This window comes from Megascapheus bottae, chromosome 1, assembly GCF_031878675.1.
Source record: "Megascapheus bottae isolate mThoBot1 chromosome 1, mThoBot2.hap1, whole genome shotgun sequence".
Lineage (NCBI taxonomy): Eukaryota > Metazoa > Chordata > Mammalia > Rodentia > Geomyidae > Megascapheus > Megascapheus bottae.
Genome location: NC_143509.1, coordinates 83,636,817 through 83,660,130, shown reverse-complemented (window position 1 = coordinate 83,660,130; position 23,314 = coordinate 83,636,817).

Genomic DNA, 23,314 nt, shown 5'->3' with positions numbered 1-23,314 from the left:
GAGGGCTAAAACAAGGAAGCAAACCTACCTGGACTGAATTCTCTGAAACCAGAACAAAGCAAATCCCTCTTTTTGAAAACTTTCACTAAGCATTTTGTCATGGAAATGAGGAGTTGACAATCATAAGTGAATTTTACATACCCAAATTGTTTCAGTGTAGGCACATAACTTAAAAGTATTGGGCATGATCAAAATAAGGCATGTAGAAAATATCATTGCTACTTCCATTGCTGTCCTGGGGGGAAATTTGTAAATGGACATTCACTCTATAAGGAAAGATGAATTATAAATAATATAGTTATAAAACAGAATAGTATAGAGAATGAAAATACATCTCTGAAAATACAAGTGAAAAACAAATACCCCTATTGCAGGAACTGGAATAAACCATGAAAATAATTCTATACTATAGTATATTTTAGTTGTTTTATACAAAACTATAATGAATTTAAAGTTATGTCTAGCATGCATATTATTAATAAAAAGAAATATGTGTGGAATTATACACTTATAATACTAACTCCCTCTTAGAAGGAAATGGGACATGGGAGAAAAAAAAGGGAGCCTTATTTTATGTACTTGGTATCTTATTATATAACCAATCTGTGCTAATAGAATAGCATTTCTATTACTGGTTCATCTCTCTTTGCCAAACAAACACTTCAGCATAATAAAAATTTCCATCACCTAGACACTGAGGGCATGCTTCATAACTGATTTCAGAAATTCCACTTTCGTCTGATATGTGTTTCTGATATAGGACTTTACTACATTGAACTGAATCATGTGCTCTAAGTCCTTATGTTTGAACTGTCTTTGAAGATGATAATCACAAAAGACAAACTTGGAACTGTCAATAGTATCCAAAAGAGGATGCTAATGGTGCCTTTCAGCTAAATCTTACTCCTTAATGCATGATTTCTTGTTAGGCAACTGTGAAGACCAATTCTATGTGCTTGGTTACACCTGGAATGCTAGATAAATTTGAAATCCAAACATGCCTACGAATTCTTATATGGTTAGACTGGTAGAGAAGTATCTAAGTTTCGATGTCTTCTGTGTTAGTTTTGTCAGTCTTGAGGATTTGAGAAATACCACTTCAGGAAATGTTCAGACTAACTTAGTCCAGTCAAGTGCTGTAACAAAGGACCATCACAGGGTGTTTTAAGTAAAATAATAATAACTATCATTTTCCCCTCATTGTTCTAGAGGTGGAGAAGTACCAGATCAAAAAGGTGGCAGAAAGTTTATTCTTTTTTTTTTGCCAGTCCTTGAGCTTGAACTCAGGTCCTGAGTGTTGTCCTTGGGCTTTCTCAAGTGTAGCATTCTACCACTTGAGCCACAACACCATTCCTGGCTTTTCTATGTATGTGGTACTAAGGAATTGAACCTGGTCTTTGCGCTTGCTAGGCAAGCTCTCTGCCACTAGGCCAAACTCCCAACCCAGAAAGTGTATTCTTTATTGCTTCAAAAAAACAAAACAAAACAAAACAAAAACCTCTTTCCCCATTCTCACATCTGTGAACTGGTAAGGAAACTCTCAGATTTGTTTTTTTAGGCAAGAATTTAATTTGTCAGAGCTTTACCCTTAAAACCTAGCCTTCTGACAAAAGACTCATCTACTAATTCCATCACCTGGGCTTTACCATTAGGCTACAGACCTGGCCATTACCTGGAGAATTAGGATTTTAACACATATAAGTCTTTGGGAGCTAATAATGATAACAGAATTATATGAGGGTGCAATCATAGGTATTATCAAGAAGGATAGAAGAAGCTGGGGACTGGTGTCTCATGACTGTAATTCTAGCTACTCAGGAAGCTGAGATCTTAACTTGTTTTGAAATCAACTAGGGCAAGAAAGTCAGTGAGACTCTTAATCACCAGAAAACCAGAAGTGGCACTGTGGCTCAAGTGGTAGGGCACCACCCTTGAGCACAAAGAGGCACAGAGGCAGCACCCATTCCCATAACCAAAAAAATAATAATAATAATAATTAAATTAAAATTTAATAAAATTAAAAAGAGAAAGGAAAGAGTCTGAAATTTCAAAAAACAGGAGAAGGCTGGGAGTTTGGCCTAGTGGTAGAGTGCTTGCCTAGCATACATGAAGACCCAGGTTCGATTCCTTGTTACCATATAATTAGAAAAAGCCAGAGGTGGTGCTGAGGCTCAAGTGGTAGAGTTCTATCCTTGAGAAAGCCCCAGGATAGTGCTCAGGCCCTGAGCTTAAGCCCAGGACTGTCAAAAAAAAACAAAACACAGGAGACTTTGAGGGGCCGGGAGTTTGGCCTAGTGGTAGAGTGCTTGCCTAGTGTGCATAAAGACCCGGGTTCGATTCCTCGGTACCCCACATACATAGCAAAAAGCTGGAAGTGATGCTGAGGCTCAAGTGGTAGACTGCTAGCCTTGAGAAAGTCCAAGGACAGTGCTCAAGCCCTGAGCTCAAGCCCAGGACTGGCAAAAAAAAAAAACAAAAAACACAAAAAAACACAAAAAAAACCCCCCAGGAGACTGTGAATAGAAAGAACTACAAAAATGAGGGAAAAAAAATTTTAAGATTGGTTGAGACAAACACAAATAAGAAGTACCATTGGCTCATATTGCAACTCTAGCTACTCAGGAAAGGGAAATCTGGGGCTATATGCATTCAAAGCAAGCTGTGGAAAAAAGTCTGCAAGATTCCATCCCTAAAACAACCGCCAAAAGGCAGAGCTGGGTCAAGAGGTGACTTAGGTGGTAGAGCACAAGCTGAGAAGATAAGTACAAGAACCTAAGTTCAAATACTTGTATTTCCCCTTATCCCCCTATACCCCCCAAAACAAAAGAGAGCAAAGTGAAATGTCTTGAATATTTGAGATAATGCAAATAAATTTTCTTAACTATTGATAATTCTAAAGTCTACAAGATAATTTGTGGGTCAGATCTTAGAATGTCTTGAATGATGTAATTTGTGCTAATAGAAGGATGTACAGAAATGGTAGTTCAGCAGGGATATTTGCTAGATACTACATTGAAAATTAATTATACTACTCAGGAGGGAGGGAGATCAGGAGGGAAAAAGTAGGAGAAAATGAGGTAAGAGGTGACACCATCAAAACTAAATATATACTACTTGATTTATGTGTCTGTAACCTCTCTGTCCACCTTCAAAATAAAAAGATTTGCTGCAAAAAGAAAGATGCAAAAATGAGCATGATGTGGAAGCTTGTGTGACAGCAGGAGGAAAAAATAGGAAAATTGGGGAAACTGCATGGAGAAGATATGCAACTCAGAGAAAATTAAATCCTCACTGTATATCTTTTTGTCACTAATAAAGAGGACAAAAGCAAATTTATTATTTGGAAATAAATTGATGAAGTTCTGCCTTTACTTCTCTTGACCTCAATATATTAACAGAAGTATTATAATTTGTATTCAAGAGTGAGCAATAGCTCTAACAATAGAATAGACGAAGAAATGTGATCAGGAGATAGCTTAGACAAATGTATGAGTTTTGGTCACATAATGGGGTGAATTTTCCAGATGGGTGGATCTGGAGATCCATAAACATTAAAGTAAAGTAAAGGTATATAACTTCTGTTTGCAAATGACAGAGTGGATTTTCCTAATATATTGTGACCATATATGAGTAAGTTTCAAATCAGCTGTTACAGGTCCTCATTTTCCCTCATATGCTCTGAACCTTAAAAAGTAATCAGTATGGTTTAAGAGTAAGGCTTGGGTCAGACTCCTGGCTTATAGCTGTAATCCTAGTTACTCAGGAGGCTGGTATCTGATGACTGTGATTCAAAGCCGGCCTAGGGCCAGGTACAGGTGGCTGTGATCCTAGCTACTCAGGAGGCTGAATGGTAGAGCACTAGCCTTGAGATGAAGAGCTGAGGAACAGTGCCCAGGACCAGAGTTCAAGCTCCACAACAAACCAAAAAAAAAAAAAAAAAAAAAGCCAATCTAGGCATTTAACCACCAAAAAAGCTGGAAATGAATCTGATGGTAGAGTGCTACCTTTGATCTGAAAAGGACAGAGACCACAGCTAGGCCTTGAGTTCAAGACAAAGATTGGCACACACAGCTTCCCCTTCTCCCAAAACATGTAAGGCTTGTACTTGTTGAAGAGTTTATTTATTGTCTGTCAGAATTGAAGGGGATCACACTTTGAAATAAAAAATGTTTAAAAGATTCTGAAAATATAACATTCAAATAGCACTTAAAGAATATCCACCCACACTTATTTGCATATAAAAGTGAGAAGGTAGATTCAAGGAATTGAAGAGATTGTGTCATTTACAAGCAATATGTGGTAGATGTGTGTGTAGATAGGCGTGGTGGATGCATCTGTTTTCCTGTATCTGTAGCACTAAGGATTGAGAACCACAAGTTTCAAACCATCCAGGGATACACACAGAATTCAAGGCTAGTCTATGCAAAATAGACACTCCATCTCAAGCCAACAAAATATGGCATATTGGCAAAACTAGTAATCTTTCAGTGAAGACTGAACATTAAAATGAACCCTGAACATTAAAATCTAGACATGTCCTGTACTTTACATAAAATACAAGCCTAATTAGATGTGAAAAGGGAAAATGCAGACAGATCAAGTAGGCATACAGAGAACTGTTTTGTGTTATGACTACAAATACCACTTCCAGTTTTGCTCTTGACCCACATTTGATAGATTATTGTTTATATTATGTTTAACACATCTGTTTTTTAGACTCATTATATGTGAATGAAACCTCTTTTGAAAGGGGGTTCTAACAGGTAAGTACAATGTCCACTGCAGCTAACACTGTTTCTGCAGTTTTTCTCTCCATAGTCTTGCATACATCTGCTACCCTGCTAGGACCACAATTCCCTCTAAACTGTAGAGAACTAGCTAGTCCATACAGAACTCCTGTGTTTCAATACATGTGAGAATGTATCAATGATAGCATTGCTCATTTCAATTGCAAATTCAGAGAGATCAGTGATTATATAACCATGTCATACTGCTTGCTGTATAGTACCAGGCTTTGTTTCTGGAATTGAGGAGGGAAAAATGAAAAGGAGACTGAGAACAACAGATAGAGAGCGAGCCAAAGAGAGAGAGGAGGTAAAGGAAGGAGGAAGAGATGGGGGGGGGGGATAATGATGAGCTTTTCAGAAGCTCATTCTCCTGGTTCTCTAGGAAGCTGGTGGAACCTCACCTCAACTTGCATTGTGAGTGGTGCATTGCACCTGCTCATTCATCAAGCTGCCAAGGCCTTATTCTCACAGCTCTGCTTTCCTCTTTTAAAATTCACCTCTTTGCAGTGCCTTGAGTTGGTCACTTTCATAAAGAATGTAGCTTATTAAACCTTGCTTAAGTAAAAATAGCTAATATGGCAATTATAACAAATGCCAAAATGAGAGCTTATGCACAATTCTAGCTTCCAAATATTGTGTACAAGCGTACAGCTTCCCTTTTTTTATCTCTCATCAATGTTATTGTCTATTTGAATCGATTCTATTATGCCATAAAACAGAAGAAAATTATGCAGACCAAAACGATTCTCTTTGGGGAGATATTAGGGCATCGGTTCTTTATCTTGTGCAGTATAAGGTAAGGGAAAGTGGCTTTAAAGCTATGGGACTCCCTAGGCAGCTGTTTTATATTTGCCCTCCTTCCATGCTCAGCACAGTGCTACATCACTGGAAATCACTAACCTTCCAGGGATACCATAGAGGAGGTGGTGACAGCAGTTCAAGGACAGGGGAAAGGAAGGAAGTAAAAAGAAGGAAGTGAGAAAAGACAATAAATGTGTGATTAGCAGCTGTTTCCTGGAGCAAGCCTCCATCAGGGCTCTGCAGCTGTGTCATTGTGCTCCAGTTTCACAGATTGCAGAGGGCTAAATTGGAAGATGCATGGAGCAGAGAGATATGTGGAGATCTGTTAAAGGAAGTCCAAAATCCATGGCAACCACTAAGGTGACTGCCTTCTGTGCGAACATACTGCTCATGTAAAGCCACTGCCCTCTGCCCCTCATGGGGAAGGAATGGATTCCTAATAAGGTCTTACTAACTGGGTATTTGTTTTGTCTGGCTGCTGCATTTTCTCCTCTTCTTCTTCTCTGAGACTCAGGGTGAAGGGAAAGGGTCGATTAAATGCCCTCCAACCTTGCTTCTCCCCTTTAATAAATCAACGTGCTGCCTAGCTGGAAGTCTGGTTTTCAAAGAGCTACCTGTGCCTCCCCAAGGCATGGTGTGCAATCAAGTCTTAGGGTACTAAACTAAATCTCCCCAAGTAATATCCTAGGAACATCCAGGATGGAGACTGAAAATTCAGTTCCCAAGCTGCTAGTCAACTTACAAAGAAGAATCGGTGGATTCAAGCAAACATTTTCTCTGCTATTATCTCCTATCTCCTAAATAACCACAGGGAAGAGCAAAAATGGAAACAAGAGGGGGTGCGGTGGGGTCAGGAGATGAGAGGGGTTGCAATCAGACAATCACATACTCCTCTTCTCCCAATGAGCTCAAAGGAATACATTTGCCATGAAGTGCCCCTTCAACTAATGACATCTTCACAGTGGTGGTGTGCCCACTGGCTGAGGTATGTAGCCTCCCTCCCTCCTCCAAGGGCTCAGCCCAGGGCTTGGCAATCAACCTTCAAAAGAAAGAGTCTCTCCGCAATACTTAAAACCCTCTCTCTCTCTCTCTCTCTCTCTCTCTCTCTCTCTCTCTCTCTCTCTCTCTCTCTCTCTCTCTCTCTCTCTCTCTCCCCCTCCCTCCCTCCCTCCCTCCCCCCCCCTCTCTCTCTCTCTCTCTCTCTTTCTCTCTCTCTCTTTCTCTCTCACACACACAAACACACACACACACACACACACACACACACACACACACACTCACACATGAACCCTCTCTTTACAGGCCTTTGTAACACATAGCCTGATGAAAATCACTTACCCAGGGCTGACACACTCAGAGGAATTTACAAGGTCGAGCACTCCTGGGTGGGGGCGTGAAAGGGTGGGAGGTGCTGAGGTCAGGGTTAAAAGACACTGTGAAATGAAGCCTCCTGGCCTGCCTTCTCCTTCCTTCATCTATACAAGGAGTCTCTAGTGAGTTTCCGCTTCTGGCAGCCTGCCTCCTGGCTTTGCTCAGACAGGCATGGCAAATCCCCATCAAAAACCAACGCACTTAAAAGAATCTAGAAAAGCCTGACCCATAACCAGAAATGCCCGGAATCACACACGCTTTTTAGGATCTTCTTTTGGTTTTATGATATTTTTCCTGGAACTCCCCAAATGAGCTCTTTGTCCTTTTGGGGTACATTTCGACTTAAAATGCTTGGGTGTACCGTAGGGACATTCGAACAGCATTAGACGCAAAGGCTGCAAACTAGACGGTGTGTGTGTGTGTGTGTGTGTGTGTGTGTGTGTGTGTGTGTGTGTGTGTGTGTGTGTGTGTATGTGTGTGTGTGTTAGCGTTCTGTTTCTGCAGCCCCATTCGTCTTACCTCCATCCCCATTGCAAGACCTTTGTGGCCAGGTGTGTGAATGTCCCCGCCCGCCGCGCCCCGCTGGCTCTCAGGGCGCCGGCTGCAGGGCGTACCCGGCCTGCCCAACGCCCCCCGCTGCCAGCGCCGAGCTGCTGGAGTCTGCGGCAGCGGGATGGGCGCGCTGAGCTGTCCGCAGCCGCCAGCCGCAGGGCAGCGGTCTCCCCATTGTGTCTGCAGCGCTGCGGGGCTGAATTGCGCCAAGCCAAGGGTCACACGCGAAAAGGATCAGAGGAGGGGCAGAGTGAAGGAAAAGAAGGGAAGGGACTCCTCCCTCCCCCCCCAAAAAAAGGCAGCGGGGCTCCATCAATAATGCCAAAGCGCCCGGACCTTCCTGCTATATGCTTCCTCGCTAAAACTGCTGCCACCAACTAGACAGCACCCTGGCAGGTCCCACGCGGGTGGTTTTTGTCTATGAAGGATGGGGTGCACCCTGATCACCCTCTCATCCTGCTCTCTTCTCCCTCTTCATCTCCCTTTCACGTAAAGTCCTTTCTGGCTCAGCTATTTAATGCTCCAAATCAGCACTGTGTCCCCAAGTGAAACAGCTGCTGATTAAAGGCAGCTGTCAAAAGACTCCACAGCCGGAGAAGCATCCAGAAGGAAGGCAGTTCACCTGATAGGGTTGCTTTGCCAAGTCCCCACTCTCATTCATTCTTGGAGAAGGCAATCAAAGTTTGGGAGCTCTTGGGAGCCCCGTGCTGCGTGTGCCTGCCTCTCCATCACCGACAGTGCGCTCAGGCGCATGATTACGAAGCAAACTTGGCCGACCTCAACCCCACAGTCCACCGATGCCCTCAACATGCCAAGGGGCAGTGGGGTCCTGACATGCGCCCACCCAGGACATCCGAATGCTGCACATAGCTTTCTTCAACGACGGTTGCGTGGCTAGCCACGCACAGACAGATATCATGAAACTTCTTTGTTAAACAGACACAACCCACCCAGAACAGACACCTTGGGTAACTTGCAAAGAAATCAACAAACGCCACAGCCCTGAAGGGAAACTTGTTGAATCCCGCCTGAGCGGAAGGCTGCAATTTCAGACGTAGCCTGGAGGTTTGAAATTCTAGCCCCATCACCCCCAGTACGGCGGCGCATCTGTGACCATTTCTGGATTAAAACAAAAACAAAAACAAAAAAAACTACTGGGTTCTTTCAGCAACCACTCATCAGTGCACAAAACCCGAGGATAACTGTCCCCTCTTCCAATCCTGAAGCTGTCACTGCCTTTGCAATCGCTCGCAGGACTTACCCTTCCGATGAGAGACACGAGACTGTGAGCAGAAATCTGGCAGCTTGGTGCTGCACAGCCTTCCAACTTTCCTGTGCAGAGAGAGCTTCCTGAGTTTCCACCGAGAAAAAGCTGCCCGAGACTTTGAAACCGAAGCTCAGCGAAATAAAGAGAGAGTAAAGTCAGGTTTCCCTGCTGTACCGGCACCCTGGAAAATATTCAGTCTTCTTCGGTAGACAATTCTTTCAAACCCCGTTATCTGTATTACTATTAATGCGCAGAGCAGACGGCATTGCATACAAATAGGTCCAAGTGTGCGCTTCTATTGGTGGTTGCTGAGGCTCCTGGGTCCTACTGCTCTGTCTCCAAACTACACTGTGCTTTGGAGAAGCCAAGGGGAAAATGGATTTAATTGATTCGTTACCTCTGGTATTGTCATGCCTGCTGAGATGTTTAACCAAGGAGGGGAAAAACCCTCCCATTTAAACTCCTGCCGTGTGATTTGTCATTTCATATCTGCTTTTAATTCTCTATATGTTATGGGTGGCTTTGTTAATACAAAGGATTGTAAAGGAATATTCCCTGAGAAATATTAGCACAGATACTTTCTTTTGGGCAGGAAACCCCTTCTTTATGCTTCTTATTGTGTGCTGTTCTAGCCTAAATGTAGGAAATGTTATGTAGCCAAAAATGCTTTCACATTTCACAGAAGTTATTCATGGCCTCCTGAAATACAATAACTTAAATGGGCTAAAATGGCAAGGACCAAAATAAGAGTAAAATGTACAAAACCTGAGGTATATTCATCAGATGGAATGTCACCATGTGAAAATGATGTGAACATTTTACTTTGCAAATTAAGAAATTCATCCATATTTTATTTCCAAATATTAACATGAAAATGTATATTAGCCTGGCACAGCAAGAAAGTCACATAGTTCAAAAATTTACTATTAATTGCCACTCTTGCCCTGTTTCTACTAGATTTCCTTTTAACTAATTTATTAGTAATATAATTTGATCAAACAAGAGTATTTTAAGTAGGCAGACCTGTGTTGAGTAGTGATTTAAATGCTGCAATATTGTACAAAGACTATGGGTATCTTTAGTATAGGTAATTGTTTTAACAGAAACAAGGCTAATAGGTAAAATGTAAGCTCTTCCCACAGGATTTCTTTTGAGTTTTAATTTCTTAGAATCAAAGACAATTATTCAACTAAGCTGAAGTGACCAAGAGCTTCCAACAAGTCCAGTCTAAAATCTTTGTAAATATTACAACTGTTGTCAATAGCACAATTTTATTGTGCTTAGGTTTCAATAGTACAGATACATTCCAGTTTAATTTCAAAGTTACCACTTGTATACCTTCTGGCTGAGTGATGTTGGAAGATATGCACTAGAAAAGTAGCAGAAAGCCCATAAATTCATTAACCATGTGTAAACTAAATAAATGTTCTTATTCCAAAAACCAGTGCACTATAGCTTTTGAATTGCTGCAATCTTTCTTCATTCACATAACTCCTTCTTCTCCATCTTCTTCCCTTCCCCCCGTCAGTAACCCTGACAAAAGATGTGTTACTTCAGTCCAGGTTGTCTTTGCTGCCTTCCAGGTCTACGTTACAGACTATGGCCCTGGAAGGAACATATGTAACTCTCATAAGGTAGAAAGGTAAGTTCCCTAAATAGCAATAATTAACAACAACAACAACAAAAATCCATTTTTCTTATCTATTTACTCAAAGTTTTCCCAGTCATTATTTTTTACAAATATATATGACTGCTAATTCCAAGTGCAAAGACCTCATCATTGACATAACCCATTGATGTTTAATCTGTAAAATATCTCTGGGAATAATGACATTTATTCAATGTTATTTCAATCACTGTATTCCAAGGTAGTTGTTTTAGTCAATTAAAAATAGAATTAATATAAAACATTAAGCTATTGCTATTTTTGGTATAAATGTATAAAAGAATTACCTCTAAGAGAAAAGAAAACTATTATTTGTTATGGTAAGAAAAATTTAATGACCATACAAGATGATTGGCATCCAATCCTTTATAAAAAATGTTATTGATCTTTCAAATTCATACTGTCATAAAACTTCCTTAGTAAGTTATAAGTTTTGTATTTAATGCATATTTTTAGAGCTTAAAATAGATGTGCCTTATATATAAAGACAGACATTATTCAAAATTAATGAAGTTTACCTGTGATGATAACTGAATAGGTAAACTAAGAGCATAAGATAGTGGGGAAAAAAAAGAAAATCAATAAATCTGTCAACTAAACTATGCCCATATACATAAAGCAAGTAAAACTCAAACTTGAACTAAGTTTTTCAGATCAAAGCTATACTTTGGTAAATTACTTCTATTTGAATCATTTTAAAATAAGATATGAAAAATACATATTACAATATGTTTACTTCCTGGATACTAAGTCATGAAATATTTTAAGCAATGGTATCAGAGCTACACTAGTTGTCACAGTTCCTAGATCTGTACAAAACACTTGAGGTACCCTTGTTATATTCTTCATTACTTGAACTATTGTTGAACCTCCTCATTTTGTCTGTTCAGTTTTCAAGGTCAGTATATTCTAGGTCAGAAACTGATTTCCTTTATGTCCTTGGATCATGACAACAATGCCTTATTGTTGCTAATGTGAATGTCTACTAAGGTAGAAAAGCAAAGCAACTTGGAATATCCTTGGCTGTCAGTACTCTCCAGAATTTGAAAGATTAGCATACAATACGTGATTTAGTAAAGCTGAATCAACTCTAATGGTATTCAGCTACAATCTAAGCTACTGAAAAAATTTGAGATTGTACATACATATGCATATACACATCTGTGTATATGTGCATATATGTATATTTATGCACATATATGTACATATATATGCATATATATGCTAGCCCTTTCTGAAACAATATATGCTTATATAATTTATTCATGTTTGATTCTTGATAGAAGCAAAATGATACTTTGGGAATAGAAATGTGAAATTAAGGATATCACGAAATGGGCATTTTCTGGTGTAAATTCTTCTCAACCAGGGATAATAAATTATAATCTGAATAATATATGACTGTAATAGGATGTTATGTATATTAAATATTGGGCTAAGTATTTACTATATGATTTACAAATTACAAGAGAGTACATTTAATGACTTAAAATCTACACTGTGTGAATTATTATTCAAGGTAAAGAAAGAATGAGGCCTAAGTTACAAATATCTAAGATAAGTTTGCGGGGAAATGTGGAGCTGAGAAAAATGAAGGAAATTAACACTAAGTTGAAAAGATAAGGTCATCATAGTACTGTAAGATGATCTCCGGGAATGTTCCATTCTTAACATTTAAACTTCTAATAAAAACTGGCAAAAATTGCTACAGGTATGATATTTTCTACTATATCCAACAGAATTTTAAAGCAGACAAGATAAATGTTGACAATGAATGTCTAGATGTGAAACACTTTGGCTGAAGATGAAAGAAGAATAAAATAAGAGAAAAATTGGGCAGGAATCCTTTATAAGACTTTGAAAGGAGAGAAAGTGTTAATAGACATTTTTAATTGAAATGGTCAGATCTACAGGAGATCTCTCACTTTTCTCTACAAAGAAATCTTAGTAGAAATGCTGTATATACTCTTTTGAAGGTAGAGTAGAAAAAAAAACAAAAGAAAAACATGAAATGCAAGATAAATTGTGAATTAATAGGCAAAAAATGTCTATGGGCAGTGACATGTAAAATACTTTTGCACCATGAATTCCACCCATTGGTGGATAAACAACAATCACTTTCAAAGTTGTTTTGATTTCCGTTTCTTTTATGTCTAGAGATGTAGAGCATTTCTTTATGTGTCTATAAGCCATTCTTATTTCTTCATTAGAACAATCTCTTTAAATCTTTAGTCCACTTTTTAGTGAGGTGACTGTTTCTTAGAGGGTTTGTTTATGAGGGTATTGGATTTTTTAGCTCTAGATATATTTTAGATATGAGGCCCTTGTCTGTTGTATGGCTAGTGAAGATCTCCCAGTCTGTGGGCTTTCTATTTATCTTGCTAGCTACATCCTTTGCTACACAGAAGATTTGCAGTTAATGCAATAACATTTACCCAGCCTTTCATTAATTTGTTGTGTTTCTGGATCTTTATTTAGGAATTTTTGACCCGTGCCAATGAGCCCTAGTGTATCCTTTATCCCTTTCTGTAATATTTTCAGGATATTTGCTTTTTTGTGGGGGTCCTGGGGCTTGAACTTGGCCTGGGCACTGTCCCTGAGCTCTTCAACTCAAGGCTACCGCTCTACCCTTGAGCCAAGCCCTACTTCTCAATTTGTAGTGGTTAATTGGTGACAAGAGTCTCAGGTCTTTTTTTGCCTGGGCTGGTTTTGAACCTTGATCCTCAGATCTCAGCCTCTTGATTAGCTAAGACAGGCATGAGCCACCATGCATGGATAAGGGGTATCTGTTCTTATCTCAAATTCCTTTACACATTTGGAGTTAATTTCTGTTACATGGTGATATATAAGGATCTAACTCCACTTGTCTACATGTATATACCTGATTCTGCCAGCATCATTTATTTTAGAGGCTGTGTTTCTTCCAAATGATATTTTATCCCTTATCCAAAATTAGTGGACCGTAGGTCTGTGTGATAATTTCTGGATCTTTGATTGTATTCTATCTGTCCTCAAGCCTATATCTTTGTTCACTGTTCTTCAAACAACGTTTTCTGCCATACATATGTATGTATTACATGTAAACAGTCTATATTCACAAATCTTAGAGATAATCAAATTTTAGTTGTTTTTCAGTCCAAATATCAATACATACTTTCATCTGAGTTAGCTTTCTTTTCATTTACAGGCTAGTTTTCTATGCAAGCCAACTCATTCAGTCTTTAGTACTATGGCTTGTTTGGTGAATAGAATTTTAATAATAAACAAATGGATAGATGACTTACAGACACAGATAGTTTAAAGGGCATGTTAAGCAAACATGTTGAGTTCGGAATTGTTGATAGAAATTAATTGTGATTATTTTGAAATACATTAACCTTAAGTATTCTTTATTTTAATGCAGGTCCTATGACCTGAATTCAGGGACTGATCTCTGTTCCTGAGCACTCTACTATTTGAGATACAGCTCCCCTTTTGATGTGTGTGTGCATGTATGCATATACGTGTGCAGATCCTGGGGCTGGAAATCAGGGCTTAGGCACTTAGTTTGTAATCAAGGCTACCACATGAACCACAGCTCTATTTTGGCCTTTGATGGTCAATTGGAGATAAGACTCATTTCCTTCCCCATGCTGGCTTTGAATTCTGATCTTCGGGTTTCAGCTTCCTGACAAGGTAGGATTATGGATATGATCTATCAGAGCTCAATAGTACTATTTTTAAAGAGTTCTTGTAGGTATGTATGTATGTATGTATGTATGTATGTATGTATGCATGTATATAATATTCTGAAACAGAACACAAGTTTGAAGGGATTTCTATTAATTTTGATAATCAAATTGATAGAATAAGAATTTTTAAACAAATAAATAAATAAACAAATAAATATTAGATAAAACTGACAGAAATGTTTTAGGAAGAATTTGGGAATTGAGATGAGAATCAACGCATCAGTATTGTACAAATGTAGCTTGAAAAATATATGAAGTTACAAAAATGAACAGGTTCATAACAATCAAGAACCAGTTAGACTTTAAGATTGGATCTCTTCTCTCCATTGAGGTAAATTTTTTCCCAAATTTGAACATGCATGTGAAATACCCATGACTATGAATTGACAAAGTATAGTATCAATCACTAATATTGTTGTGCTGCCATTGGTAACATTTTCCTTGCTCTGTTTGAATTTATACTATATTTCACAAGTTGAAATATTTCACAAGGTATTAACTTTGCTATTCAAAAACGAAAGCAAACTGGTTCATCCGTGTCAACTTATGGGCTGCCACAAGTCTGTGTACATCTTAGATATTTAATTAATTACCAATAACGGGAAATTCTTGAAAGTCTATAGCTAAGAGGAAAAATAGATAAAAAAGAGACACCAAAACTTAGCAATAATGTGTAGATGGATTTAAGAAAACCTGAGCAATAGAGCATTTGAAAAATTAAGTGGAAAAATCATTGGGAAACCATTCATGATGGTTGATACAAGTTACTGGAGCCATGTAAGGACTGATAAGCCTGTGAGGGAGAAAGGAGCAGGGACTTATGCTCAACTTATGATCGACAGTAGCAACTTCTTTCTTTTACATTCCAGAACACATGCTCTCAGAAGACATACTGAAGATACAGCAACCAAAATAAAAGGGGATGTAAAAGAACTAGAGACAAACCCAAATAGTCATGAGACTGACATGATCATGTGAGAGCAAAGTAAGGGAAAAAAATCTTAACAGAGGGAAGTAGTTTCACAAAACATCACAATGAACTTCAGATATTTTTAAAGCTGCCATATAATGGAGGTGGGAAGTATGGATGTTAACTGTGAAACATTTTGGCTCTCAAATTCTAGGACTCTTTCTTTTATTTATTTTTTAAAGAAATACTTGCACATTAATTAAACTTTTGGATAAACAAAATGTTACTTGACTAGGGACTAAGCAGGCCCTTAGAAAACATTCCCAAGGTCCCCAAATCTTGTATTCAGGCCAAAAATCTTTGAAATTATTAAGGGAGCTACGATGCCTAAATTCAGCTAATTTAGCATTATTGAAATGATGCCATGCTCTGTATCTTAGGGTCTGGATTTCTTCCAATCACTGAAGAGCAGCTCTGTAAAAAATAAAAATATAAAAACATACTAAAAAAGGCTCACATGATTTTCTTTTATGTTTGAAAATGAAAATATGTACTACTCCTGTTAGTTAAATTTATATCAAACCAACAAATATTGAGTTTTTACCAATGACAAACTGATGTGTTTTGAAAGAATAAGAGAAGGAAAAATATTATCCTGTACAATAGTGTTCTTTAAGGTCTTCATATACAGTATATTTTAAAATTATTCACCCAGCTTCCCATTCATATCCCTAAATAGACTGATACTCACAGTCATGTTTTATGTATGTATATGTATATATTTGAATATATATGTATATGTATATATAGCCACACATGTATATGAAATACAAATGCCTTTTGGTATATGTGAGTATATATATAGGCATGAATTTCCTTCACAAATGAGTAAAAACATGAGATTATTTTTTGAGATTAGTTTATTTTCTTAAACATGATGATCTGTAGTTCAGAAAAATAAAAATAAAAATATTGCTCATAGAAATTCATGTAGTAATATCACGTTAATGTTGTACCTAAGGTCTTTTCATATCTTAGCAACAGTTTCAAAACTTGATGAATATGTAGAAATTTGCTTATGTAAATTAAGTATCCAGTATTCATCTATAAGAATGCCTTGATTACTGTTATCTACGGAAATATAGAAAATATCCAGAAATTAGAAAGATAAGAGGTCAAAATGATGAAAAAGGTAACTATATGTAAAACGCAGTTTTAACTATATCAGTTTACATAACATGTAAAGCAAATTAAATATTTTTTGGCCAGAAAGTTCATGATGATGATAGCATAAATTATGGTAAAGCCTTGAATTCTTGGCAGAACAATGTTAATTTTAAGACAGTTAAAATAAGATAAAGTGATGAGATCAATTTAGTACATTTCGCAAAACGATGAGTATCTTATGATTGTGTCACTGAAATAATTTTCCATTAAAAAGTTGTGTTTTTTTCTACATGGATACATTTTATGCATAATGCAAAGAAAATTACCCCTAGAGAATTTCAGTTAATGAACACATTCCAAAATTACAGATACAGCATTAACCTTAAATTATGATTACATGAAAAAATGTAGAAAATGATGGTATATTATGCATGGTATTTTATACTGTAAAGAGGGCCAACTCAATGTTTACCACATTATTCCATGAAGTAAATGATACATCTTTCCTTAATATGAACCAAGTCCTGATTTAAATTATGCAGACTCAGAGCAAAATTTTTGTTGGGATAAACAATTTAAAACACATGCTAAAAGAAGCAGCAAGTTCAGAATAGGAAAAGGAAATAACACTAATATATACTTGATTGTAAAGGCATAGTCCTTTATATTAAAGGTAATTGAGAAAGCCCAAGGACAGCACTCAGGCCCTGAGTTCAAGCTAAGGGACTGGTAAAATAAAAAAAAAAGATTGAGAGATCAAAAGGTTAATTTGAATTAAAATAAGATAAATAACCTTGATTGTTTGCTAGAAGAAAAGTTTAATAAATACAATGTTTGATGGAAAAATTAGACTGAATGGAAATATTTGTGCACTTAGTATGTATTATCAATATTTATGTATATAGATATATAACATGTATTTAATAACATACATGCTCACCATATATTATGCATGTGATATGTAATATTATAGTATAGTATAAATATGATTGTGGTATATATGCATATATATATATGTTCATATATGTATTATATATATTTATATATATGCTTTCTCCTGGAAATCCCCTGCATCTCTAATCTCAGAAAACTATCAGTGTTGGACCTAATTCATACTTAGGTGAATAAATTAAGTTCTATTACCCAAAATCATCACGTGTAGAATTGCTATGTTTTGTTTCCAAAAGTCCTATGTGGGCAGCTATAAAGATAAATTTCTTAAATAATCTCATTTCCTTTTGAACCATTTCAAAAGTTGTGGTATTTAAAAAATCAATTTGGAGTCTTTATTAAATGGACACTACTTAGTTAGATGTCCGGAGCTTACAACTATAATTTCTGCTACCCAAAAGGATGAGATCTGAGAAGAGGATTAAAACATGACTGGGCCAAAAAGTTCTTAAGAGTCTATTTCTAATTAACCACTATAAAAATAGAGCAAGAACAAGAAGGTACTGAGGTCCAGAATTCAAGATTTAGTTCTGTAAAGTAAAACTAAACAAAAGCTAAAGAAATACTATATTAAATTGAGTCAGTTTAGAGCCACCAGGACACATCACCTAACCTGAGTTAGGAATTTTACAGACTATAATAGATATATGTTTAAAATTCAAGAAGTTCTATGAGAATCAGACTTAAGATATAAAAATAAAACTAACTTCCAACCAAATTGATAATTGCTATAAAAATAAAGTTTACCTAATGATTGAACTATATACCAATTAAGCTCACTAAATGTCCCATGAAAACTCAGTAAATGACGCCTCTTCAAAGATAGATGAAATAGAGGAAGTGTAACATAGAGAATGAATGTAAAAGAAATATATTCATCATCTTAATTTTGTATCTATAATCCCCTGTTCACCACATTTATAATAAATTAAAACAAAACAAATTACAAAAGAACTAGAAGATAATAAAGTTATATACTAGAAATCATTCAATTCATGAATAACAAATCTTCCAAAAATATAATTCACAATAACTTTGCTTAGGCTAAAAAATTTAAAACATTTTAGCATATACCGCTTAATAATTACTTCATATTCTTTCTTATATTTATTATTATGGAGTAGTAATTGAAAAGTGAGTTGAATTAAAGCAAATGTATACAAAGTCAGAGTCATGTTTTCACACATCTCACAGAAATAGCATGTACAACAGAGTGAGCCAGAAATCAATCATCAACCTCAATTGAAGGCAGAGATTTATCAATAATTCATGGACTAGTACAACCTAAATACCACATTGTAGAAACGTACAAACATCAGAAGACTACTCTTTTCTTTGGCATAGAAATTATTTGGCAATAAAGAAGATAAAGAAACACAAAATCTTATATTTTCTTTACCAATATTACAAACATCTGGAATATGGAATTGCTCATTAAATTTTGAAAACTAACTTTTTAGAATATAAATAAAGACTATACTTATCGTAGAAATTATACAATTTAGTTGCAGAATTTTAAATCTCATACAGTGATCACATTATCTCTCATTTATGTTATTTGGCTTCAGAAATAAATCCTTAATCACTAAAATAAATTACTTTCTTAAAATCCCCCAATTATAAGTATCTCCTCTATCCATTCTGTGGTTTCCTTAGTGAGTTTCCCATTTTATGTCGAGTGAGTATGTAACAACTACGGAAAGAATCAGAGTTCCATTTCATTATATGAATTAGAAAAGATACAGATCATATTGTATTCTGCTTCAGGTTGAACTTTCATGGCACTTAGACTATAGTCACAGGGTTATAACTTACTGCATTTAGACATTACATTATAGAAACACACACACACACACACACACACACACACACACACACACAGGTTTAGGTTCCAGGTCTATTCTTTAATATTTTTCCTTGTACAAGCTTGACATGTTTTGTTTAGACTCTTTTTCAGCACTTATCTTGGTCTCCAGTCCTCTTCAAACCTGTCTTTGGCTGAGGGTAATGTAGGCTTCCTCGATAAGAACAGTATAATCAAGGCCACCATATTTTCTACATGTTAAAGAATATTTCTGGGTCCATGTTGCCTCTCTACCTACCTTAATCCATTACTGTATTCTTATTACCATTATAAATTCTGAGCTCACCTCTGGTACTTAAAATATTTTATCTGATAAAATATAATGAATGGCTCTGTTTAGTTTTGCATTCGGGATTTTATAAAGAATTGTTTCATGTGGAAATAACCTCCATCAAATGAAATAGAGTTCTAATTTTAAAGTAGCAATGCTTGAGAGTACATTTAATAATAAGCATTGTGCCTAAGTATATTTAAGTTTTCATTTAAATTGTTGTGAATTGGAAAGCCTGAGTATATTTAGAGTGATAGATTACTGCTACAGTCAGAATTTATATGGGCAACTCAGCTCTATTTTTCAGCATACATGATATTTTTACTACAGTTTATGTTAGATAAATGCTTGGCCAGCTTAAAGAACCTATTTGTTTTGTAAAATTAAGTGTGTGTGAAAGCTCAACATGAGCTAGGGGCACAAAAGGAAGGAAGGCAGTTTATTATATTAAGAAAAATAACTTACATAAAAAAGCACCATAAATGAAAAAATCAGACAGAACATATAGTTAAGTTATAATCACAAATGTGAAACATAGGCAAAAATGTTAAAGAATCTGACTTGAAAGAATCACCTCTGAGAAGGGAGATTAGACTGTACAAAATAAGGCCAGAGAAATTTCTTACGATATTGTGCACAAGATTAGTGGAGAAATACAGATTTCCCAAGATGAAAAAAAAAATGAACCAATGAAACTTCAGGGAAGAACAATAAAAAATGATTATGGATCAAAACAAAAAGGTTAATAGGTGGAGATGAAAATATAGAATCCATTTAATTTGGTGAAAAGACTAATGGGAAATTAAAGCATTTGAAAGAATATGTGGGGCAAAAAACGCGGGGGAGGAGGACGACAAATTTTAGGTTAGTCAAGAGAAAATAGCTACAAGTAATGGGATCAAATTGAGTATAGGAAATTTGTGAGTGACTGTGAGAGAAAAGGCAGTCTCGTTAGATCTATTAGGAGGAGGAATTGTTTCCAAAGGGACACAGTAAAAGGCCCTTTTGCTTTAGCCACTTAGGTAGACCAGAAAAAGAAATGGGTAATAGTATATGAAACATGTCTATGTTCTCAAAATTATGGACATCATGATCTAATGGCGTCTATCTTACCAGTACAAAAAGATTTCTAGTGCATATGATTCATTGGCTGCAAGCTTTTATTATTATTTTTTTTCATTTTTTGTGATAGGTGATATGTAATAGTGAAAAGAACCTCTGAAAATAAAATTCTTTGACATTGTCCAAATTCTCTATATGCCTCTGTTTCTATAGTAATCACTATATTGGCTTTTTATGAATCAAGACACATTTTAAAAGAGAGATAAAAATCATAATTTCCAATTAAATATTGTTTTATAATGCAAGAATTATAGTGACACACTTAACTGATCTACAAACCCACTTAAAGAATAGATGCTCATGTGAAGGGGTAACAATGTTCCAAAAGCAATGTACCCACTACTTGATGAAGATACTGTAACTTCTCTGTACATTACCCTGACAATAAAATTTTAAAAAAGAACAGATGCGGGCCGGGAGTTTGGCCTAGTGGTAGAGTGCTTGCCTAGCATGCACGAAGACCCGGGTTTGATTCCTTGGTACCACACACTTAGAAAAAGCCAGAAGTGGTGGTTAAGCTCAAGTGGTAGAGTTCTATTCTTGAGAAAAAATCCAAGAACAGCCCTTAGGCCCTGAGCTTAAGCCCAGGACTGGCAAAAAAAAAAAAAAATAGATGCAAAGTAAGTTTATCCTCATATGTAGATCACATTTTTAGAGGGCAACTTATAAGTGTATAGAATATAAAAAACTAAAAAAATGTACTTGTCTTTTTGAATATTTTCTTAATGAATAGTAGTGATAAGAATTCTGAAATTTCATTAGACTATATAGTTTGCTCTGTTATTTTGTACTGAAACTATTTTAAGATAATTAATGCATTTAATAAAAGTTAAAGTAGGTTCCTGATAAATGGTAAATATTTTCTGAATTTTAACTTTATGAAGACTTTCAAGACTCAGGGAATGAGGGATAAATATAAATTTTCATTGACTTAAGTAAACAGTATCAGTTATCAATAGAGTTTAGTTTAGTAATGGAGTTCATTTTCTTGTTGTTTTCTGTTCTTATTCTGATGCAAAATTTTACAAGAGTGAAATTTATTATGCCTCGGGTATTTCCAGAAAAAAAAAATGACTAGCAGGCTAAGGAGAGAAAACAATATACTAAAGAATTAAGGATTGGTATCAGATAGAAGGAACTGATAACATTAAAAAAAAAAAAAAGTAACACAGCCAGGCACTGGGGGCTTATGCCTGCAATCCTAGTTACTCAGGATGCTGTAATCTAATGATCACGGTTCAAAGCCAGACTGGGAACAAAGGAAAGTTTGTGAAACTCATTTCCAATTAACTTCCAGAAAACCGGAACTGTTGCTGTGGCTTAAGGGTTAGAGTGCTAGCCTTGAGCTGAAAAGCTTAAAGACAGTGCCCAGGTTGAGTTCAAGCCCCACAACCGACTTAAAAAAAACCAAAATAATATGAAAAAACATACTATTTACATGTCTACAGTGATCTGCATTCTGATGAAAGCAAAAGACTCAGAGTTGCACAATAAAACAAGAGAAAATGTTTTTTCTTACTGCAACATATAATATGTAAACATTTGTACCAAATGACACTCTGCACATCAAATCACCCTGACAATCATCAAAGTAACATTTAAAAATTTTGACATAGTCCATTAATATGAATAAGAGAAATAAGAATGCTAGTGCTTCCCAGAAGACTATCTTCAATTCATATTAACTGTCAGGTTCAAAACTAAAATTTTCCTGCTCTTATGAGTTTTGTTTTTCTTAAGTTGGATGAGACAGACAATAATTAAGAAAAGAAATAAAAGGATGATTACAGACTTGTAACAACTTATATTAAAATAGATGAATAATCAAGAGAGAAGGATCAAAGATAATATTTAAATGAATAGGTTATACATGAAAATAAATCAATTTGATATGACAAATGCAGAAATGTTTGATAAGTAATAGCTAATCAGATTCAAAAGGACTGCCAAATGATCAGAAAGCATGAGGAAGTCAGTTTAATTTCATAAAATCTTCAAAATATACAAGCCAACATTAATACAGTATATAATAGATCAAGGAAAAAAGAATCAGAGGTGGCATACATTCATGAAGAAAAGGCATTTGAGAAATTTCAATATCTCTTGGAGAGAAAAATCCCTGAGAGAGCTAGAAATCATATTCATAATCATTTTATATAATAAAGGCTACTTTTGACAGAAAACTAGCGATATATTGAATAGGAAAAAAATCTGGAAGTGTTTTCTCTATAACTAGCAATGAGTAAAGTGCTTCTTTCTTTTTGGATATGCTGCTTGAATTCTTTCTACTATTGTTTAATACACTACTTGAATTCTTAGCTACAGTGATAAGGAAAGTGAAAGAACTCAATAAAACATATGAAGAGAAGGAAGAAGTCAAATCATCTTCAATTACACATAATGAGTTCCTCAATTTATAATACTCTAGAGACTGCCAGAAAACTTTGCAAACAACAGGATACAAAATCAACAAATAAAATTTACTAGCTTTGTTTTGTAAGATATACATTAGAGGGAAATTTTCTTTTGAGAAAGGTAGGGGTGGCCTTGAGGAGATGCATTTTATTTGGAAGTGCTTTGGTAAGTTTCAACTCCTTTGTACAACTAGTTAATTTTAAGTAACTATGTGCACAAGACCATATAAAATTATGTTTATTGAAATGAACACCAAGAAATGGAAGAGGGTGGTTGTGTGTGTGTGTGTGTGTGTGTGTGTGTGTGTGTTTCTTTCTATTCTTTTATTTCCTTTTTACTTTGCTTTAAGCACTTTGTCAATGATTTTGAATTCTCTACCCTTTGTCTTGAATGTGTTTATCTGACTTGGAGAGATGAAGGGGAGGCACAGAAACAGTGG